This window comes from Schistocerca gregaria, chromosome 3, assembly GCF_023897955.1.
Source record: "Schistocerca gregaria isolate iqSchGreg1 chromosome 3, iqSchGreg1.2, whole genome shotgun sequence".
NCBI classification, from domain to species: Eukaryota; Metazoa; Arthropoda; class Insecta; order Orthoptera; family Acrididae; genus Schistocerca; species Schistocerca gregaria.
Window position 1 is genome coordinate 855796193 of NC_064922.1, and position 23925 is coordinate 855820117.

The window sequence follows — 23925 nt, forward strand, 5'->3', positions numbered from 1 at the left end:
GAAATGCGTACCATCACGTTTCCGAATTTGATAATGGTCGGATTGTAGGCTATCGCGATTGCGGTTTATCGTATCGCGACATTGCTGCTCCCGTTGGTCGAGATCCAATGATTGTTAGCAGAATATGGAATCGGTGGGTTCAGGAGGAGAATACGGAACGCCGTGCTGGATCCCAACGGCCTTGTATCACTAGCAGTCGAGATGACAGGCATCTTATCCGCGTGGCTGTAACGGACCGTGCAGCCACGTCTCGATCCCTGAGTCAACAGATGGGTACGTTTGCAAGATAACAAACATCTGCACGAACAGTTCGACGACGTTTACAGCAGCATGGACTATCAGCTCGGTGACAGTGGCTGCGGTTACCCTTGACGCTGCATCACACACAGGAGCGCCTGCGATGGCGTACTCAACGAGGAACCTGGGTGCCCGAATGGTAAAACGTTATTTTTTCAGAGGAATCCAGGTTCTGTTTACAGCATCATGATGGTCGCATCCGTGTTGGGCGACATCGCGGTGAACGCACACTTTAAGCGTGTACTCGTCATCGCCATACTGGCGTATCACCCGGCGTGATGGTATAGGGTGCCATTGGTTACACGTCTTGATCACCTCTTGTTCGCATTGACGGCATTTTGAACAGTGGACGTTACATTTCACATGAGTTACGACCCGTGGCGCTACCCTTCATTCGATCCCTGCGAAACCCTACATTTCAGCAAGATAATGCACGACCGCATGTTGCAGGTCCTGTACGGGACTTTCTGGATACAGAAAATGTCCGACTTCTGCCGTGGCCAATACATTCTCCAAATCTGTGACCAACTGAAAACGTCTGGTCAATGGTGGACGAGCAACTGGCTGGTCACAATAAGCCAGTCACCACTCTTGATGAATTGTGGTACCGTGTGGAAGCTTCATGGGCAGCTGTACCTGTACACGCCATCCAAACTCTATTTGACTCAATGCCCAGGTGTATCAAGAACGATTTTACGGACAGAGGTGGTTGTTCTGGGTACTGATTTCTCAGGATCTATGCACCCAAATTGCTTGAAATTGTAATCACATGTCAGTTCTAGTATGATATATTTGTGCAATGTATACCCGTTTATCATCTGCATTTCTTCTTGGTGTAGCAATTCTAATGGTCAGTAGAGTAGTTGCTCACCATTCTGTGAATATGGAGAGGAAGGTTCTGTTGATCATGTTGTTCTCATATGCCCTCTTTTTTAGGTAGAAAGAGACTGCAGACAATTAGACCGCGATCTGCAAACCGTTGTAATTGACCAAAACTTTCGGACTAAACTCAGTATGGTAGCACATCGGATATCTAAAAGGCAACTGCTTAACTTTCAGTCTATAAGATCAGGTGAAAGAGTGCTATGACCACCCACACGGATATGCGTAGATTCGAGAATTGCCGAGGCACTCACACACCAGTGTGGGTGACTTAGAATAGTTTAACAACAAGTTTAGAAGCACAAACAGTTGTATTTAGTCGGCAAACCTAAAGTTCTTCCGAAGCTGCCGGTAACGTATCTGCTAATGAAAGATGGAAGTTATCCACTTGGAACTTTTATGTTTTATCTTTTTCTTATTCAGTCTTATCTTTCAGATGTTCTGTTTTACAGTGAAGCGCTAAAGAAACCGGTGCAGGCATGCTTATTCGGACAGAGAGATATGTAAAAGGGGAGAATATGGCGCTGCGGTCGGCAACGCCTATATAAGACAACAAGTGTCGGGCGCAATTGTTAGATAGATTACTGCTGCTACAAAGGCAGGTTATCAAGATTTAAGGGTGTTTGAAGGTGGTGTTATAGTCGGCCCATTAGCGATGGGACACAGCATCTCCTAGACAGCAATGTGGATTTTCCCGTACGACCATTTCATGAGTGTCACGTGAATAGCAGGTGTCCGGTAAAACATCAAATCTCCGACATCGTGGCGGTCGGAAAAAGATCCTGCAACAACGGGACCAACGACGCTTGAAGAGAATCATTCATTGTGACACAAGTGCAACTCTTTGTGGCCGAGCAGTTCTAGGCGCTAAAATCTGGAAGCGCGAGACGGCTACGGTCGCAGGTTCGAATCCTGCTTCGGGCATGGATATGTGTGATGTCCTTACGATAGTTAGGTTTAGGTAGTTCTAAGTTCTAGGTGACTGATGACCTCAGAAGTTAAGTCCCATAGTGCTCAGAGCCATTGGACCATTTTTTTTCTTCCGCAAATTCCTGCAGATTTCAATGCTGGGCCATCAACATGTGTCAGTGTGTGAACCGTTCAACGAAGCCGCGCAGGATTAGCCGAGCAGTCTTGGGCGCTGCAGTCATGGACTGTGCGGCTGGTCCCGGCGGAGGTTCGAGTCCTCCCTCTGGCATGAATGTGTGTGTTTGTCCTTAGGATAATTTAGGTTACGTAGTGTGTAAGCTCAGGGACTGATGACCTTAGCTGTTAAGCTCCACAAGATTTCACACACATTTGAACATTTTTTCGTTCAACGAAATATCATCGATTGGGCTTTCGGAGCCGAAGGCACTCATGCGTACCCTTCATGACTGCATGACACAAAGATTCACGCCTTGTCTGGGTCCCTCAACACCGACATTGGACTGTTGATGACTGGAAACATGTTGCCTGGTCGGACGAGTCTCTTTTCAAATTCTATCGAGCGAATGGAAGTATACGGGTATGTAGACAACCTCATGAATCAATGGACCCTGAACGTCAGCAGGGGACTGTTCAAGCTAGCAGAGGCTCTCTAATGGTGTGGAGTGATATGGGACCCCTGATACGTCTAGGTACGACTCTGACAGGTGACTCGTACGTAAGCATCCTGTCTGATCACCTGCAGCCATTCATGTCCATCGTGCGCTAGAACGGACTTGGGCAATTCCAGCAATGTGACATTCCACACGTCCAGAACTGCTACAGAGTGGCTCCAGGAACACTCTTCCAAGTTTAAACACTTCCGCTGGTCACAAAACTCCCCAGACATGACGTTATTGAGCATATCCGGGATGCCTTGCTATGTGCTGTTCAGAAGTATCTCCAACCGTTCGTACTCTTACAGATTTATGGACAACAGGATTCATGGTGTCAGTTCCCTCCAGCACTACTTCAGACATTAGTCTAGTCCATGCCACGTCGTGCTGCGGCACTTCTGCGTGCTCGCGGGAGCCCTACACGATATTAAGCAGGTGTACCAGTTTCTTTGGCTCTTCAGTGTATTTCTCCATTAATGTTACTAATGGTTGCTGTTAACATGATTTACTACTCATTCATAAGATCAAACACTGTATGTCACCGTGACTAACAAATGTGTTCGACATGTTTAGAACTTCCAGATAACAGGTCAAAAATTTGTAATAATAAATGAAATTGAATTGAACTGACCTGAACTGCATCACGTCAAAGAGAACCCGTCAACGAGTACACGAGCAATTTCTGTGGTTATTAATGAGTGAAATTGTAAAACGAGTGATGCACTGGGTCACGCCTAATACGTTTCTAGTAAAAATAGTCGCTTTATCATGTTTTAAAATGGTTATAGCACGGAAACGGTACATTCCCGGACAAGGTTCCTATTCAAAATATTATCTACTCACTCCCCTCTGCAAGTCCTCGAAGTTTTTAAGGAGAACTTTAGAACACCTTGTATAGATTAAAATCTTCTTAAGTAGAAATTCTGTTAGAAGTGTACCCCGTGATTTTCGCGAATCTCAAATTAATTGTGGAGAGTTAATGAAATTTTGGGTACTAGATGAAGTATGTGAGGCTCCTGTTCGCTCATAAAAACTCGCTCTTCCTGCCGATGACGGACTGTTTCATCATTATGTTATTTTATAATCGGTTGGGGGAAGCTAATTGAGCTTAATCGATTGAGATATCTCCATTAGTTTATTGAATCCTAAGTCGAAAGGTATTATTAACTTACACTAACAAAATCATACCACAAGATTCAAAGAAAACTTCGTCTTTTATGGGTGCTACGATCTTGGACGACATTTCCGACTTGCGAACTACTGTTCAATATTCTTCCGACAGGCGACCGTAAAGTTCAGTACCCTACTTGGCTCTCTTGTGGATACGTCCTCTGGCCGACCGCGTCTCTATGTTCCACTTCAACGACTGCGTCGCTGGCGTACGCTCAAAAAACAAGCCAACCGTAAAACTCAGAGACGCTTAACACGCATCGTCGCAGCCCACGGGGATTGTACTTGTTCCAGTATCGATGGATATGTAGCAGTGGTGACCTCAACAGTGGGAGGTCATCTGTTGTGTATCTTACGAGGATACAGTGTGGTGGCACACAACTGAATTTTTTCCCCGTTTATTTATGTCTGCGTTACGTGACATGAAAACGTTATGCGTGAACTGAACCTAAAATGTAGAATAAAAAATGTATTCCTTAGTCACTATGTCCATAGGGTAGTAAGCCTAGTCTGTGTAAAATTGCTCTCATTTATTTTGTATCGGTTATTTAAAGCTAAGTGCTCTTCTAACAAACATCCACAGCCACCTATGAGTGGTCGGAATACACGTCGCTGTTGTTTAAAAGATATAAAAATATTTTCTATATATAGTAATGATAGAGTATTCATGTTTGCTTTATCACCTGTAATTTTTTCCGCCACAGCGTACATTGTACAGTAAGTAATAATAAGTATTAAAAGCATTATTACATTTATTCATCTGTCTTCCTGTTGATAAGTAATACTAAAAATGTATCTTTTGGTTTGGTTTGTCTGTTTCATGTTCATAGAGGGGATAAAGTCGTGAAGGCAGCATAGGATCAAGTAGGTAAAAAGACGAGGGCTGCTAGAAATCCTTGGGTAACAGAAGAAATATTGAATTTAATTGATGAAAGGAGAAAATATAAAAATGAAGCAGGCAAAAAGGAATACAAACGTCTCAAAAATGAGATCGACAGGAAGTGCAAAATGGCTAAGCAGGCATGGCTAGAGGACAAATGTAAGGATGTAGAGGTTTATCTCAAGAGGGGTAAGATAGGTGCTGCCTACAGGAAAATTAAAGAGACCTTTGGAGAGAAGAGAACCACGTGTATGAATATCAAGAGCTCAGATGGCAATCCAGTTCTAAGCAAAGAAGGGAAGGCAGAAAGGTGGAAAGAGTATATAGAAGGTTTATACAAGGGCGATGTACTTGAGGACAATATTATGGAAATGGAAGAGGATGTAGATGAAGACGAAATGGGAGATAAGATACTGCGTGAAGAGTTTGACAGAGCACTGAAAGACCTGAGTCGAAACAAGGCCCCCGGAGTAGACAACATTCCATTAGAACTACTGACGGCCTTGGGAGAGCCAGTCATGACAAAACTCTAGCAGCTGGTGAGCAAGATGCATGAGACAAGCGAAATACCCTCAGACTTCAAGAAGAATATAATAATTCCAATCCCAAAGAAAGCAGGTGTTGACAGATGTGAAAATTACCGAACTATCAGTTTAATAAGTCACAGCTGCAAAATACTAAAGCGAATTCTTTACAGACGAATGGAAAAACTGGTAGATGCGGACCTTGGGGAGGATCAGTTTGCATTCCGTGGAAATGTTGGAACACGTGAGGCGATACTGACCTTACGACTTATCTTAGAAGAAAGATTAAGAAAAGGCAAACCTACGTTTCTAGCATTTATAGACTTAGAGAAAGCTTTTGACAATGTTGACTGGAATACTCTCTTTCAAATTCTAAAGGTGGCTGGGATAAAATACAGGGAGCGAAAGGCTATTTACAATTTGTACAGAAACCAGATGGCAGTCATAAGAGTCGAGGGGCATGAAAGGGAAGCAGTGGTGGGAAAGGGAGTGTGACAGGGTTGTAGCCTCTCCCGATGTTATTAAAGCTGTATATTGAGCAAGCAGTAAATTAAACAATAGAAAAATTTGGAGTAGGTATTAAAATTCATGGAGAAGTAAAAACTTTGAGGTTCGCCGATGACATTGTAATTCTGTCAGAGACGGCAAAGGACTTGGAAGAGCAGTTGAACGGAATGGACAGTGTCTTGAAAGGAGGATATAAGATGAACATCAACAAAAGCAAAACGAGGATAATGGAATGCAGTCAAATTAAATCGGGTGATGCTGAGGGAATTAGATTAGGAAGTGAGACACTTAAAGTAGTAAAGGAGTTTTGCTATTTGGGGAGCAAAATAACTGATGATGGTCGAGGTAGAGAGGATATAAAATGTAGACTGGCAATGGCAAGGAAAGCGTTTCTGAAGAAGATAAAGTTGTTAACATCGAATATAGATTTATGTATCAGGAAGTCGTTTCTGAAAGTATTTGTTTGGAATGTAGCCATGTATGGAAGTGAAACATGGACGATAACTAGTTTGGATAAGAAGAGAATAGAAGCTTTCGAAATATGATGCTACAGAAGAATGCTGAAGATAAGGTGGATAGATCACGTAACTAATAAGAATGTATTGAACAGGATTGGGGAGAAGAGAAGTTTGTGGCACAACTTGACTAGAAGAAGGAATCGGTTGGTAGGACATGTTTTGAGGCATCAAGGGATCACAAATTTAGCACTGAAGGGCAGCATGGAGGGTAAAAATCGTAGAGGGAGACCAAGAGATGAATACACTAAGCAGATTCAGAAGTATGTAGGTTGCAGTAGGTACTGGGAGATCAAGAAGCTTGCACAGGATAGAGTAGCATGGAGAGCTGCATCAAACCAGTCTCAGGACTGAAGACAACAACAACAACAACAATAGAGGTGATTGGACATGTGAACAAATTATCTGTTGTGAAGCCATCGTACAAGTGTCTTATGAATCAGTACTGAAGATGTTACAGAATCAGTTGTCAAATGTGTGATATTTTTATCACTTGTTTCGGGACATCATTGTCGCATTATCAAATCTTATAAAACAAAGAAACCAGTCAATAAATCGCAATACTGGTAGAACATGTATATGGTTGTCAGTGAGTGAACTACCTGTACTGTTATTCATAGAGTAGTTTCCTTATTTTATAGCTCTTGATAATAGGATAACGTGGTGCCGAAAAATGTTGTGGTAAAAATATCACAAAGATGAGAACTGTTGGCGTAACACTCTCAGCGCCGAAATGCAGAATATTGTCGAAAAATGAAAATCAATGTCGGAATTATGTCCTGTATGCAGTTCACATCTAGTCTTGTTTGGTTGCACAACCAGGTCAATTAACTCAACGTCTTTATACGTGTCAGTAATTTCTATAATGATAACACGCAATAGATATTTGTGATGTGTTTGATGTTATTCGATGGATATTTTTATTTGAAGATCTGTCTCTCTGAACAATTGGTATTTATCTAATGAGAGAATAATTGTTCAAACATTAACTAATTCAAATTAAGGTTGAAACAAAAAAGCAATGGAATATAGATAGTGTAAATTGCGTCTCTGGTTTTGGTGAATTTTTGTTGAACGGAGTTTGAGAGTGATTAACTGATGTGTTTTGAGGTAAAGGTGAGACTGGCTTTACGACACATACGTTTTTTTTATATGAGTCTTCAGTCTCTGGAGAAGTACAATTATACGTGGAAATATTAATTAAACTGAAAATAACGATTTAGTTTATCAGAGATAATCGCTTGTCGTGACGTAGCGCTTCAGTGTTATCTCTGCATTGCCGTAGCTACGGATTAACAACTACCTATAAACGACGTGAAATGCAGGTTTCTTGGCTGGTAATGAAATAATAATTAGTAAACTCTCAAAGAGCTATCGATAAACAGAACCTGCAGCCCGAATAGCAATTAATGTTTCGGACAGCTGTAGCGGTACGCGCCTGGCGTCTGATTTATTATTACAGAAGTCGAAGCACGCAATCGTTACCTGCGTAGCGTGCACGCTACAATATCAGGAGTTCAAAATATATTTAAATTAACGACACGTAACTGGAACATTGTGTCAAGATGTTAAGCAAACTGTGCACTATTTTGAAAAAAGAAGAATTTGCCACCAGTGAGTATCTTTTAAGTTGGCAACGACTCGAAATTCACAAGGTAATATCCACTGTTTAACGACTGGCTCTTCAAATTTCGACCATTGAACTTTTGCACCGCCTTTGGAGTGATTTCAGTTAGTGACTCCCAATTAGTAACTTTCACAATAATACTGAAATATGTCTCGTTATTGCTGCGTAAGTATGGTGATCGTTGCTGCAAAGGCGGTTGGTTCGGCGTCACACCAGACACTCGGTAGTTTCGGTTTCATACGAGTTATGAAGGTCCGGGAATTTAACTGTGGACGAATTTTGTACGATTTCGTGAGACGTTAGCACGCCGCTTTCGGGAGTGGGGGAGGAGGGCCAGCCTCAGTCGGGTTAACGACGGTGGCCGGTGGTGTGCCGGCCAACGTGGATGCGGTTTTTAGGTGGCTTCTCACACCCCACTCGGTGAATACAGGGAACCGGATTAGGAAATATTCAGAAAACGTTCGCACGATTTCGCTAGTGATAACAATAGACGCAGACAGTTTGGGTAAACAAATTCTGTTCTGCAGGTGACAGTCAGGCAACAGGAAAGGCATCCGACCACCATCTAGCACTAGAGTTGCCAAATGAAATAATTAACATGCTGTCTCCTGACGATACGGCATAAACGCTAGGAAAAAGGAGATACGCTATTTTATGAGAATGAGGATAATTTTAATGCTATTCTTCATTTTCGTATCGTGGGTTTATTTCTTGTCTGTCTTTGAGTAAGCTGTCTTTGGTAAGCTATTCAACCGTAGAAGACTCCGAGCTAAAAGCAAAGTAACACAGAAGCTGTCATCGAATTTCAGTCCGCGTATGATAATGTTACAAACTACCCTATATGCATTCAGTCTGGCATACAAATCTGTTTGTCTTTAGCTTAACCCAGACAAAACGAAAGTCCTCTTATCAGGCAGCCCCAAACTGCACTGCAGCAGCTCCAGTTATCACAGTTGATGGAACACCTCTAGAGGCTGTAGAGTGTTTTACATACCTGGGAATCCATCTTTCTCCAAATTCAAACATAGACGCCGAAATTCCCCACCGAATAAAATGTGCAAGTACTGCATATGGCCGTCTTTTGAAAAGAGCGTTTGATAACCGCTGAGTGCTGAAACTAAGCTTACAGTCTACAATGTCATTATCGTGCCTACACTTCTTTATCGATGTGGAACTCGGACCACCTACAGGCGCCACATAAAATCCTTAGAAAAATACCACCAACGCTGCTCAACGAGAATACTGGAAGTAAAGTTGCAGGATTGACGAACAAACAGCAGCATTTTGGAGCAAAAATTGTCATACACCAACTTCTGTGGACTGGTCACATTAGCCGCATGCCAAACTCCCGTCTACCCAAGCAAATCACGTTCTTACAATTGAATAGTGGCCAACCCAATCAAGGAGGGCAAACAAAACTATATAAAGATGTCTTCAAGTAAAATGTGACTAAATGTCGAATAAACACAAATGATTGGAAAACTGCAGCGCTAGATAGACCCAAATAGCGACAAATTGTTCACCAAGGAGCACTTAATTTTGAAAAGTAGAGACAATTGCAGGAGAATAGGAAGAGAGATGGCAGAAGAGAACAAAGATCTTGAGAGAAAGAAACCTGAGACATCATTCAGTCGACACCAACTGGGTATGCCATTACTGCAGTCCAGAACAGGACTACTAAGCCGCCAAAGACATTTCACACTCGTCAACGAGTAAATGCCTATGATGATGGTGATGACGATGATGATTTGTGTGAAATTCCTACTGTCACACTGTGACAGACAATAAGCTGGTTGCAGAGAAATACGGCTTCGAGTTCACTTTTCTGATCTTTTTAGTTTGTTTCTCCAAGCAACTAAAAGTTAAGATTTTTCTGACTTTGTGGTAGCAAGCGCATCTCGTTCCCTATGGGAAGCAACAATTGTAACCCACGAATAATAGTCCGATAACCTCAGATGGTTCAAGTGGCTCTGAACACTATGGGACTTAACATCTGAGGTCATGAGTCCCGTAGACTTAGAACTACTTAAACCTAACTAACCTAAGGTATCACACATACCTGGGAAGCCATCTTTCTCCAAATTCAAACATGGATGCAGAAATTCGACACCGAATAAAGTGTGCAAGTATTGCATATGGTCGTCTTTTGGAAAGAGCGTTGGGAAACTACTATTTGGGTGCTGAAACTAAGCTTACAGTCTACAAAGTCATTATCATGCCTACAGTTCTTTATGGATGTGGAACCGGGACCACCCATAGGCGACAAAAAGTCCTTAGAAAATTACCACTAACGCTGCCTAAGGGAAATATAGAAAGTAAATGGCAGGATCGGCCAACAAACAACAGAATTTTGGGGCAAAAACTCTCATACACCAACTCCGCATGCCATACTCACGTCTCCCTAGGCAAATCACGTTCTCCCAATTGAATAATGGCCAATGAGGGAGTTCAAAAAAAAGATATAAAGATGTCCTGAAGTGAAATGTGATTAAATGTCGGATAAACACAAATGATTGAGAAACTGCAGCCCTAGATAGACCCAAATAGCGACAAATTGTTCAGCAAGGAACACTTAATTTTAAAAAGCAGAGACAGTTGCAGGAGGATAGGAAGAGAGATGGCAGAAGAGAACAAGAGGTCTTGAGAAGAACAACACCAACTGGGTGTAGCCGAGTGGTTCTAGGCGCTACAATCTGGAACCACGCGACCGCTACGATCGCAGGTTCGAATCCTGCCTTGGGCATGGATGTGTGTGATGTCCTTAGGTTAGTTAGGTTTAAGTAGTTCTACGTTCTAGGGGACTGATGACCTTAGAAGTTAAGTCCCATAGTGCTCAGAGCCATTTGAACCAATTTTGCAGAACAGGGCCACTTAGCCACCAAAGAATCCACAGACCAAAAGACATTTCATACTCGTCAACGAGTAATTGCCTATGATGATGGTGATGACGATGATGATTTGTGTGAAATTTCTACTGTCACTCTGTGACAGACAATAAGGTAGTTGGAGAGAAATACGGTTTCCAGTTCACTTTTATGATCCTCTTAGTTCGTTTCTCCAAGCAACTAAAAGTTCCGATTTTTCTGACTTTGTGGTAGCAAGCGTATCACGTTCCCTTCGAGAAGCAACAATTGTAACCTCACTTCCGTGCTTTTTGCTACAGAGTTATCGAAACTAAAGCCACTGGGTTGTTACAGTGTGTATGGTTGCTTATAGACAGTGACAGAAACACGCACAACATTGAGTATTAGCATTGAAACTTCATGGAAGATTAAAAGTGTGTGCCCGACCGAGACTCGAACTCGGGACCTTTGCCTTTCGCAGGCAAGTGCTGCACCATCTGAGCTACCGAAGCACGACTCACGCCCGGTCCTCACAGCTGTACTTCTGCCAGTGTCTCGTCTCCTATCTTCGCAGGACAGCTTCTGTAAAGTTTGGAAGGTAGGAGCCGAGATACTGCCAGAAGTAAAGCTGTGAGGACCGGGCGTGAGTCGTGCTTCGGTAGCTCAGATAGCTGCCGGCACGGTAGCTCAGCGTGTTCGGTCAGAGGGTTACGAGCCCTCTGTAATAAAAAAAAAAACTGATATAATCGATCATCAACGAACTTAAACGGATGTCTTACGACGTCCACCGAGCAGACACAACGAACAAAAGCGAACAAAATGAGACTGAAAAAAAAAAAGATGGTAGAACACTTGCCCGAGAAAGGCAAAGGTCGCGAGTTCGAGTCTCGGTCGAGCACACAGTTTTAATATGCCAGGAAATTTCATATCAGCTCACACTCCGCTGCAGAGTGAAAATCTCATTCCAGTATTAGTATTGTTACGGTCGACGTTACAGAAGCCGCTTTACCGAGTGACGTAGCCACGGCGTCTGGCAACTTACCGAGCGCTGTGGTGCCTGGCAGGGAGTGCTTGCAGAGGAACGGTGCCTGGCGGTGGGTGCTTCCGGCAGTGAGTGGTGCTAGCAGCGGCGAGCGCCCTGTCGCGGCCGGTGCCTGGCTGTGGGTGCCGGTAGCGTCGCTTCTAGCAGCGGCGAGCGCCTAGTCGCCAGTAGCTGCGTCGCGCGCCCGTCGCGGCCTCATATGCAGAGTAGCGGCGGCGCGCATGCGCACTCGCCGCCTCTGCTCGCCTGCCGCGGCGGTAGGGCTGGGCTGGGGAAACGAGCGACGGAGCGACCGTCCAGAGCGCGCCTGCATTAATCACGAGCCGACGGCACGGTCCGGTAACGGGCTGCGCGATTTGCATTCCTAGTTGGAGGCGGCTCGCTGACTCACCGGCCGCGCTCGAGACGAGGCGATCGGCTCGATCGAGTTCTGACTAATAGAACAAGGTGCATCGTACCGGACGGCGAGTCGAAACGAAACTGTTCTCAGTGAGCAAAATGATCTATAAACAGCACTATCAGTCTGCTGGCTGTCGCCGCTATTCTCTAGAGCAGGAGTGTACAAACTTTTAGCTTTACTTGGGCCACTGTGAGAGAGGGTGGGATACATGAGGCAGGTGTAAGCTGTAGAGGGGTACTGGGCAGATGAAAAGGAAGAGAGAGAGGCAGACGTTGAAAGAGAGAGGGGGAGGTCGATATGGTCAGAAAGAGGAGGATAGAGGTATGGTCAGAGGGCATGGAGGAAATGGATACAGATAGGTGGAGGAGGAGACGAAGAGATTAGAGGAAGCAAGTAGGAGAAGATACACTACTGGCCATTAAAATTGCTACACCAAGAAAAAATGCAGATGATAAACGGGTATTCACTGGATATATTATACTAGGACTGATATCTGATTACATTTTTACGCAATTTGGGTGCATAGATACTGAGAAATCAGTATCGAAAACAACCACCTCTGACCGTAATAACAGCCTTGATACGCGTGGGCATTGAGTCAAACAGAGCTTGAATGGTATGTACAGGTACAGCTGCCCATCCAGCTTCAACACGATACCACAGTAACGAGCCAGTTGCTCGGCCACCATTGACCAGACGTTTTCAGTTGGTGAGAGATCTGGAGAATGTGTTGGCCAGGGCAGGAGTCGAACATTTTCTGTATACAGAAAGGCTAGTACAGGACCTGCAACATGCGGTCGTGCGTTATCCTGCTGAAATGTAGGGTTTCGTAGGGATCGAATGAAGGGTAGAGCGAGGGGGCGTAACACATCTGAAATGTAACGTCCACTGTTCGAAGTGCCATCAATGCGATCAAGAGGTGACCGAGACGTGCAGCTCCATACCATCACGCCCGATGATACGCAAGTATGGCGATGACGAATACACGCTTCCAACGTGAGTTCACCGCGATGTCGTCAAACACGGATGCGTCTATCATGATGCTGTAAACAGAACCTGGATTCATCCGAAAAAATGACGTTTTGCCATTGGTGCACCCAGGTTCGTCGTCGAGTACACCATCGCTGGCGCTCCTGTCTGTGATGCAGCGTCAAAGGTAACCGCAGCCATGGTCTCCGAGCTGATAGTCCATGCTGCTGCAAACGTCGTCGAAGTGTTCGTGCAGATGGTTGTTGTCTTGCAAACGTGCCCATCTGTTGACTCAGGGATCGAGACGTGGCTGCACGATCCGTTACAGCCATGCGGATTAGATGCCTGTCATCTCGACTGCTAGTGATACGTGGCAGTTGGGATCCAGCACGGCGTTCCGTATTACCCTCCTGAACCCACCGATTCCATATTCTGCTAACAGTCATTGGATCTCGACGAACGCGAGCAGAAATGTCGCGATACGATAAATCGCAATCGCGGTAGGTTACAATCCGACCTTTATCAAAGTCGGAAATGTGATGGCACGCATTTCTCCTCCTTACACGAGGCATCACAACAACGTTTCACCGGGCAACGCAGTTCAACTGCTGTTTGTGTATGTTAAATCGGTTGGCAACTTTCCTCATGTCATTACGTTGCAGGTGTCGCCACCGGCGCCAACCTTGTGTGAATGCTCTGAAAAGCTAATCACTTGCATATCACAGCATCTTCTCCCTGTCGGTTACATTTCGCGTCTATAGCACGACATCTTCGTGGTGTAGCAATTTTAATGGCCAGTAATGTAGACAAATAGAGGTGGGGGTGGTAGGAGGTGGACAGAAGGTGAGAGGAAGAGGTGGGCACAGATAGGGGGAGGACGAGGTGTGTTCAGTGTCTGTGTTGAACGCGTTCGCTAGTGGAGCTGTGGGGAGAAGACTAGTAATACACTGACGAGCCCTGAGCAGCCAGTGCGTTTCTGCTCCTTGTCGTTTTGTGTAATGGTGATAGATTGAGGTCTCGCATCTGTACCCTCTTAATTAGTACAGTGATCACAAGAAGCGCACGGAATGACTGTGTATCTAGGAAATACAAGGACGTACAAGAAAGCTAAAATTAGTAAAGAAATGGTTGTCGAAAGAACAGACACAGTTTATAGAAAACACAGTTTATATAAAAAATACGAAGTGTGAGTAGCAGCCTAGGCATTTGCGGTGCAGTACTATACTACTTCTGATTAGTCTCGTACTGCCAATGCAATTTCAGTGTCACTAGGCGAGCGTCAAACACGTGAGATTACATGACTGAAAAGTGAAATTTGTTTGTTGTGACACTGAAATACAGCAATTATAAGTAAAAAAAGCCTTTGTTTCTCGACAGACAAAGCTGTAAGTTCAGTGTAGTTTGTGCAACATTTTGTCCTCGAAATGTGTGGAATTACTATCAATGGCCGCATTAGCTTCTTTGTCCCAGACAAAATATTTTCAGGATACCTAGAAAACATACAGTTTCCTGGCCGATGTTTCAGTGTAGTGACCGATTTTAGAATCACATTAAGGAACGCGCACAAGAGGTCACCATAAGCAGTTTTCGGTATTTTCTGCTGTTTTTGTTGATATGGGACATTAGGATCTGTTTGGTGCAGCGTATGCGTGTGTTACGAGTTCTGTATATTTAAGTACTATATAATACTGTAACGCTATTTTGGGGCTGTTGTTAATTCTTCAGATGCAGAGTTTTATGATTAGCAAAAGACTTTAAAAGGAAAGGGGTCAACATTAATGTTTCAAAAGTATTTACACTCTTAAATACAGAGGAGGGAGTAGATAGGTGGTAAGAGTTCACTGATAGTCTGTAGCTGGGAGAGAAATTGTTTGATAGCATGATGGAGGAAGAAATAGACGTCGATTTGGAAGATGTAGAAATCAAATATGAGAGATCTGGGAGACTTGTGATAAAAGAAAACAGGAGGAATTTCTGTGCAATTCCTAAAACCGTTGGGTTCAAATGGCTCTGAGCACTATGGGACTTAACATCTAAGGTCATCAGTCCCCTAGAACTTAGAACTACTTAAACCTAACTAACTTAAGGACAACACACACATCCATGCCCGGGGCAGAATTCGAACCTGTGACCGTAGCGGTAACGCAGTTCCAGACTGAAGCGCCTAGAACCGCTCGGCCGGTAAAACCATTGGGGGAAATGGCAATCAAACGATTATACATGTTAGTCTCATATTACATGGCACTTGAAACATTCCACACGACTTCTAGAAGAAAATCATTCACACAGTTTCGAAGACAGGAATACCATTTAACTGTGAGAACTATCACACGAACACGCAGACAGCTCATGCATTGAGGCTCCTGACACGAATAATATTGTGAATTGAGAAGAAAAGAGGCCACCTGGCCTCAGTCTTAATAACGAAAGCAAGAGTCTGGAAAACACAAGACACTTTAATGAAATTTGTCCACCTAGTTAAAGTGTTACGCGTTGTAAAGTGGAGCAAGATCGTTGAAATCCTTATAAAAATAGATATATACTATAGGAAAAGACGGGTAATGTACAATACGTACAAGATCCAAGAGTAAGAATGGAAGATCGGAGAGAAGCTCTGTGATAGAAGAGGACGAAAAGCAGAGCTGCAGACCTTCACCGCTACACTGAACAACCGTTGAAGGAAGTTCAAGATTCAGAAGTGGGATTAAAATCCAGGGCGAAACGATATTAATGTCAGGATTCATTAATGACATTGGTATCCTCTGTGGAAGTAACGTAGAACTACAGGACCTGCTGACTGGCATGAAAATAATATAGAGCGCACAATATGCATTGAGAATATTGGGCACAGGAGAAGTGAAATTAGAGACAAACGTAAGGCTGGGCTGTGATTCATGAGCTGTTGCAAAACCAGAAAAGAACCGTACCGAAGTTTCGCTACAATTATGTCGACTGACAAAATCAGAAACGTGGAGTTTCTCCGCAGAATCTCGAGAAAAGGAAATGTAGAAAACGTATCTAAAGACAGCAGGTATTAGTTTCTAGACGGAGCCGTCGAGTGCAAAAACTGTAGAGGACGACTGATACGCGAAGAACACGCAGAGCAAATTATCGAGAGCATTACACGGGTCGTTAACATATGATGAACAGATTGGCACAGGACGAAAAATCGTCATGGTCCGAACAAAACTAGTCAGAAGATAACGGAAAAAAAATTGAAAAAAGTCTTTCACAATACACGAGTTTATAATGAAACAAATTTAAATTTAATGCGTAACTCAACATTTATGTTTGCTTTTCTTTCACAATCTATTAGCTACTGATTAGAAATTCGTCAGCAGAATAGGAGTTGTGACGATCTGAGAATATTTTCCAATTGGACAAATGACCAAAAATTCATTTTCCTTGTTTCATAGTTCATCATGACAATTACACGTCTTATCTCTACAGTGATCGGTTTTATGGCTAAATGGCTCAAATGGCTCTGAGCGCTTTGGGACTTAACCTCTGTGGTCATCAGTCCCCTAGAACTTAGAACTACTTAAACCTAACTAACCTAAGGACAACACACAACATCCAGCCATCACGAGGCAGAGAAAATCCCTGACCCCGCCGGGAATCGAACCCGGGAACCCGGGCGCGGGAAGCGAGAACGCTGCCGCACGACCACGAGATGCGGACGATCGGGTTTAGCTGTGATCTACAGCTAGCTTCAGATCAGTTATTTTCGTGAAATATAACGTTGCTGTCCAAAGACTCGTTTAATACAACTCTGCACGCTGCTCTACCCTGTGCAAGCCTCTTCACCTTCGGATAACTGCTGCAACCTACATCCTTTTGAATCTGCTTGCTGTATTCACCTCTTGGTCTCCATCTACGGTTTTTACTGGCCACGGTTCCCTAAAGCACCAAATCGGTGATCCCTTGATGTTCAGAACGTGTCCTGCCAACCGATCCTTTCCTTTAGTCATGTCTCAGACCTAGTCCTGCCAACCGATCCCTTCCTTTAGTCAAGTTGTGGCACAAATTTCTTTCCTCTCCAGTTCTATTCAGTCCCTCCCCATTTGTTTCATGATCTACCCAACTGATCTCCAACATTCTTCTGAAGCACCACACTTCAAAAGACTATTGTGTGAACTATCTTAGCAAAATTATTCTACTACTTGTAGTGTAGAGTTTCATATTCAATTCTCCCAGCATCACCTGATTTAATTAGATTTCATTGCATTACCCTTGTTTTACTTTTCTTGACTTTCACCATATACCCTCTTTTCAAGACAATGTCCATGTCCTTCAACTGCTCTTCCGCGTTTTTTGTTGATTTTGACAGAATTACAATGTCACTGGCAAACCTCAAAGTTTGTAGTTCTTCTATCTGAACTCCAACTCCTCCCCTAAATTTTTGTTTGGTTTTCTCTGCTGCTTGCTCAATGTACAGATTGAATAACATTGGGGATAGGCTACAATCCTGTCTCACGCCCTTCTCAACCACTGCTTCCCTTTCCTGCCCATCGACGCTTATAAATGCAGTCTTGCTTCTGTACAAGTTGTAAATAGTAAACAACCTTTCACTCCCTGCATATTAGGCTGCTACCTTCAGAATTTCAAAGTCAGCATCGTCAAAAGTTTCCTCAAGTCTACAAACGTAACTTTACCTTTCATTAACCTGTCTGCTAAGAAAAGTCCTAGGGTCAGTATGGCCTTGTGTATCGCTCATTTCTACGGATCCCAAACTGATCTTACCCGCGTTTCTCCATTTCTCTGTAAAGAATTCCTATAAGTATTTTGACACCATGACTTTTTAAAGTGATAGTTCGATAATATTTACACCTATCAGAAACTGCTTTCTTTGCGATTGTAATTATTAATTCCTTTTCGAGGCCTGACGTTATTTCGCCTGTGTCATACATCTTGCACATCAGGTGGAATACTTTTGTGATGGCTGGCTCTCACCCAAGGCTATCAGTAATTCTTACGGAATCTCGTCTACTTCAGGGACTTTTTTCGACTTCAGTATGTCAGCGCATTGTCAGAGATTTTTCTCGTACTATCACATCTCCGATCTCATCTCATCTACATCCTCTTCTCTTCCTACAATATTGGCTTCAAGTTCACTTCGCATGTACAGCCCCTCAATATACTCCTTCACCTTTGAGCTTTCCCTACTTTGCTTAGTAATGGCCTAATATTCATACTGCTGCTTCTCTTTTCTAAAAAAAAAAATCACTTCAGTCTTCCTACAGGCGGTATCTCTCCTTCCCCTCGTTATAAATGCTTGTATATCGTGCCACTCTATGGGTAATAAATGGCAAAAGAGAAGCTAACACTTGTTGCTTCGATAGAAGGCCTGTTAAGTAATATTCTGGATAATGAGTTCCCGTATGCATCTACACAAGTGATAAATTGTAAATTAGAAAGTGATTGTTTACAGGGACTCCGAATGCGTGGTTGGATTTTTAAGTGTTGGCTACACTACAGTCTAGGGACCAATCAAGGCAAATGCCGCATTAACCCTAAAAAACGCAGTCACAAAGTTCAGATAAATGCAGGCAGGAATATGGGTTGAAAAACATAATTTTCACTACTCACAGTGTTCTAAATTATAACAAACGGAGTTCATTCGATCATCGTAACATTAACCACAAGTTAATAATGGTTCAGCATCGAATTAATTATTAGATGTGCTTGGGCTTAAATGAAAAGGTACAGTATCTGCAGTCCGTGTAAACTTTCGAAAAATCACCAAAAACAATTAAAGTTCTTTTACTGTAAGTTTGAAGCTGAAGTTCCACAATTGCAAACCAACAAAGTCCCTAGTGCAGCTCACTCACAAAAATAACCGCAGTAAAGTTTGTAGGATTCAGTACGTGTTTGCTGGCGCGAAATATTCAGAGTTGAAAATATTTCGGAGTAGTGACACATGAAAATATCGCAAGTCCACGACTCAACACTTAGGAAAATTTCGACTCACTCGAAACGCGACCTGCTGCCACAGATATTTAGAGTCTGTTCAAGGTCTGAAATGCCACTGCTGAACGAATGCTTACGAGAGTGCTCCGCGCCAAGACGGCTGCCGCTGTTAAGCCCTCACATTGACATGAGTCAAATGCACACGTTTCCGATTTCCGAAACATACTCAAAAACTGTAAATTTAATGTTGCATACATCATGCATGAATTTGCACGTAGATTTCCTCAGCTTGCTAGTGCCCTTCTTAGGTTTTCTCTTTTTACATGGCACTTGAAACATTCCACCCGACTTCCCGAAGAAATTCATTTACACAGTTTTCAAGACAGGAAGACCATTTAATTGTGAGAACTATCACACGCACACGCAGTCAGCTCATGCATTGAGGCTCCTGACACGAATAATATTGAATTTGTTCATAAATAATGATTTTGTCCAGGCGAACGTTACTTTGCCTTGTTTCGTTACTGATAAATATAAACAATTAAAACGGAATACATTTATACACAACTAGCTCTATCGATGGCGTAATACTGCCACTACTTTTAATGTTTCAAATTTCATAATTTGAGGCGCGTAATGCATATTCCAGCAATTAATTCAAAATAGGTATTATTTATGAAAAATCTGCTAGATAGTACGATAGTTCTCAATGAGACCTACCTGTGGATACTTTGGTTGTGAAAATCGCTTAAAGTGTTGTTGAGATATTAATTTTTAAAGGTCATTTTGTACATAAGGCATTTAACATGAAATACTTTGAAAAACTACACTTCGTACCGAGGGCTCGTTTTCACCCACACATTCACCTTAAATTTGTCTTTGTAACCGTGTTATTGGCTTACCTGTAAGTACGAGGGTCGTTCTGAAAGTAATGCCTCCTATTTTTTTGTGGTGACTTTGGATGTCCGTGCCATATGTCAAAGTGTTGTGCTAATGATTGAGCCTTCTTCTTTCATTTGCAAGTTGTTCCGTTGTCCTGCGGTAGGTAGTGCCAGCAGAGGAGTATTACAAAATGGGGTCTGATACGGACGCGCGCATCAAACAGCGATGTGTGATTAAATTCCTCTCTGCCGAAGGAATTGCGCCGAATGAAATCCATCGACGCTTGCTAAAAATGTGCGGAGACGAGACAACAGGCGTCAGCAATGTGAGGTGCTTGGTAATTGATTTTCAAGGTCAAGTCAGATACCCGATCGACCCTGCACAGCTGTCATCCCTCGCGACGAAGAGCGCCTTGATCAACTCGTCCGTGCTGATCTGCGGATGACGACCAGAGAATTGTGTGCAGACCTGAATGTCGACTGTAATGCCTTGGAAATAACATATTGGCTGTGCGAATGGAAATCTGTCGGATCGTGCTGGACCAATATGTACGAGGTGAGTCAAATGAAAACTTTAATTATATAATAACAAATCGAAATTTCGTGCCTTTATCCTGTAAGTTGGTAAGAGTGCTACAAACAGCGTGCGGAATAGCCTGTAGGTGGCAGCATAGTGCAGATGCACACATACCGTCGCAGTATCAGTATAAAGATGCCAGCCCCACTTGCGACTTGCACCAGGGAAGAACTGCGTTCTGTTATTCGATTTTTGCGTAGTGAAGGTGTGAAACCTATTGAAATTCATCGACGAATGAAGTTTCAGTACGGTGATGCATGTTTGTCACAGCAGCAAGTCTACGAATGGCGTAGGAAGTTCGAAAACGGTGTGACTTCAGTGGAAGGTGCTCCTCGTCCAGGTCAGACACAACGAGTTGTGTAGCAATTGAAGCCATAATGAAGCAAAACCGCCAACTGACACTGAATGACATTGCAGCACGTTTACAGATTAGTCATGGGTCAGCTCACCACATTGTGCATGATGTGCTCCAGTTTCACAAAGCGTCTACAAGATGGGTGCCACGGCAGCTGACTTCTGGAATGAGAGAACGACGTGTTGATGCTTGTGAAGAACGTCCTCGGCGCTTTGAACGAGAAGGTGATGGCTTACTTGCAAGAATCGTTACTGGGGACGAAACCTGAGTTCACTTCCACCAACCGGAAACGAAGAGAGCGAGCCAGGAATGGCGCCATTCCTTATCACCAAGCGATTTCCATATGTTTGGAACACTCAAAGACGCAATTGGGGGGGGGGGGGGGGGAGAAGTTCCGTTCTGATGAAGAGGTACGCCACGCGGTGCATGGGTGGTTGCGCGGACTACCAAAATAATTTTTTTCTAAAGCAATTTATGCACTTTGTAAGCGCTGGAGGACTTGCATTGAGCGTGAGGGAGATTATGCTGAAAAGTAATACAGCTTTGTACCACTTCTGCATAATAAATAATATTTAAAACAATGTTTAAGGTTTTCATTTGACTCACCCTCGTATCTGAAGGTGACAATCTTCTGAATAGCATCGTCACCAGAGGTGAGACGTGGTGTCACCATTACGAGCCAGAATCCAAAAGACAGTCCATGTGCACAGTCTGGGATAGCCAGGGTGTGGTTCTTTTGGATGTCCTAGAGTCTGGAGTAACTGTCAATTCAGGACGCTGCAAGGCAACACTGACTAAGCTGAAAGCCCTAATTTCCACGCTAAGGCCAGGGAAGAAGACCGACTTTCACCTGCGATATGATAACGCTAGGCCACACACGAGTCTTGCGGCGACGCAAAGCACTGCAAGATTCTACTGGACTGTCTTACCGCAACCGTCGTACAGTCCCGATTTAGCGCCTTCAGATTTTCATCTCTGAAAGATGGAGCACGTGGGTAACATTTTCAAGACTCGGATGCTGTTGTGGTATGCAAGCTCTGGTCAGCCATGGTGGTTTCCCCTGCGCGTTACAAGCCAACGGCAGGTTCCCCGACCAAGCGGACAGAGCATGAGTCTCCGTGACTTGCGGCCTTGGCATGTTTAATACTCATAGCATCCGCCAACCACTGCGAGTCAAACTGTTCCGCCATCTATTGATGGCAATGCGAGTCGCGTGCAGCTGCTGAGTCCGGCTGGCTGGACCTCCACCCCTCCTCAGCTGTCAAAAGACCCGTACGAACACGGCTGCTCCTAAGGTCACAACAGGAGGCGCGTGCACGGCCGTGTCTCTTTCTAAATGTCTTGTCTCACTTAGCCTGGTCTACCGACTCACTCCTTATATTTGTCCTCTAAGTTTTCCTGGTTAGCCTGTTCCCACTTCCTATGAGTCTCAGTTTTTAGACATTCCCTTTCGCCTGCTTCATTCACTGCATTTTTTTTCTTCTTTGAACAATTAAATTCAGTATCTCCTGCGATATCCAACGATATCTACTAGGCCTTGTGTTTTTCCTATTTGATCCTCTGCTGCCTTCACTATTTCATCTCTCACTGCAACCTGAGCCGTGGTAAAAATTGCTGTTTTGAAGAGCGCGCTGCAACGCGTTGTGTGAAGCAGTCGCCCTCCGTTTCTGGCGGTGGCGCCGCTGTGGAAATCGCAGCTTTGGTGTCTCCCTCTGGTGAGAAAGGGGAAAGGTTGCCTGTTCACGTGCATTTAAGGGGCGGTATGAGCTCGGCAGGGGTCAGTCCGAGTGAGGCTAGGTCAATCTCGCGTCACCAGTTGCTGGTCTGTCTCTCGTTCGCATTTGTGCGGCAGTTAGTGTCTGTCTGTCGTCGGACAGCTAGTATGGCTGTCGTTTGGATCAAACTTCAAAGCCGGCAAAATGAGAGTCTTGCCACTCCGCCAGTAACAGAACTCAGCTAGTGGTCGCCCGGTCAGGGTTGAGTTCCTGCATCTGACTCGGCGCGTTAGGCCGCCAGTCTGCTCGAGTTGCCTGGGCCACGGTTACTGGCGGTTGGATCGGTCGGTTGGTCGGTCGCACACTGAGACACAAGATGACTGGTCCGCCTTGAGCGTCGGCGCTTGTGAGGTCCCCACGCAAGTCCAGTGGGCCGCGCCGTATAGAAAGGGATACCAGCTTTGCGGTCGACACGAGAGCAACAAGAGTCAAACCACGATATCGGGCTGGCCGGGGCGAGCTGCGACGCCGTAAGACGGGAGATCGGCTCGCCTTCCTTCGTCCGTTGAAGCGGCTGGCAGCGGACGGTTTGGGAGAGCGTTGGGGGTGCTGCGCCAGCTCTTCGTCAGAAATCGCAGTTTATTAGAAGTTAAATGATTGGAGATATGTTGTTTTATTTACCTGTTAAATTCTACTTGTTTTCTTGGTGACGTCACCACCCGCTTTGTTTTGGGGTCGTCCCATAATTCTTCTCCGTTTGCCCACCCGCGGGTAGGTGGTTATTATGAATTGGATGGTACGTTTCTCTTGTGGAGTTGGGGCGGGTTAGAGCAATCTGCGGTTCGGGTTGTTCAGTAATCCCCTGTCAATCTGCCATACGTTAATAGTTGCCTCTCTCATGTTTGTCGGATTCGCTGCTAACGAATTTATTGCTTAAGGTGTGAAGGCCGAATTCCTGAAATATGTATTTATCTTGCCTATCATCTTGCGAGGTGGTATATGTGTAATGTAGAGCATTTTGGTACATTTTACGTAAAATTGCATTTCATGGATTTTATTTAAATGGTCATTTTAGTACATAAAGTTGCCACCCTTGCACGTCTACATCTACATCCATATACCGCAAGCTACCCAACGGTGTGTGGCGGAGGGCACTTTACGTGCCATTGTCATTACCTCCCTTTCCTGATCCAGTCACATATGGTTCGCGGGAAGAACGACTGCCGGAAAGCCTCCGTGAGCGCTAGA

The 23925-nt window shown here is 44.1% G+C and overlaps 1 protein-coding gene across 1 annotated transcript in view; it reads right to left on the minus strand.

Moving 5' to 3' along the window:
- LOC126354818 (chitooligosaccharidolytic beta-N-acetylglucosaminidase-like) overlaps positions 1-12055 on the minus strand; it is a 283179-nt gene extending 271124 nt beyond the window's left edge. The window contains exon 1 of the mRNA XM_050004757.1: positions 11871-12055. The gene's annotated coding sequence lies outside the window, so the exon portion shown is untranslated. The remainder of the gene's footprint in view (positions 1-11870) is intronic.
- Between the last annotated feature and the right edge of the window lie 11870 nt (positions 12056-23925).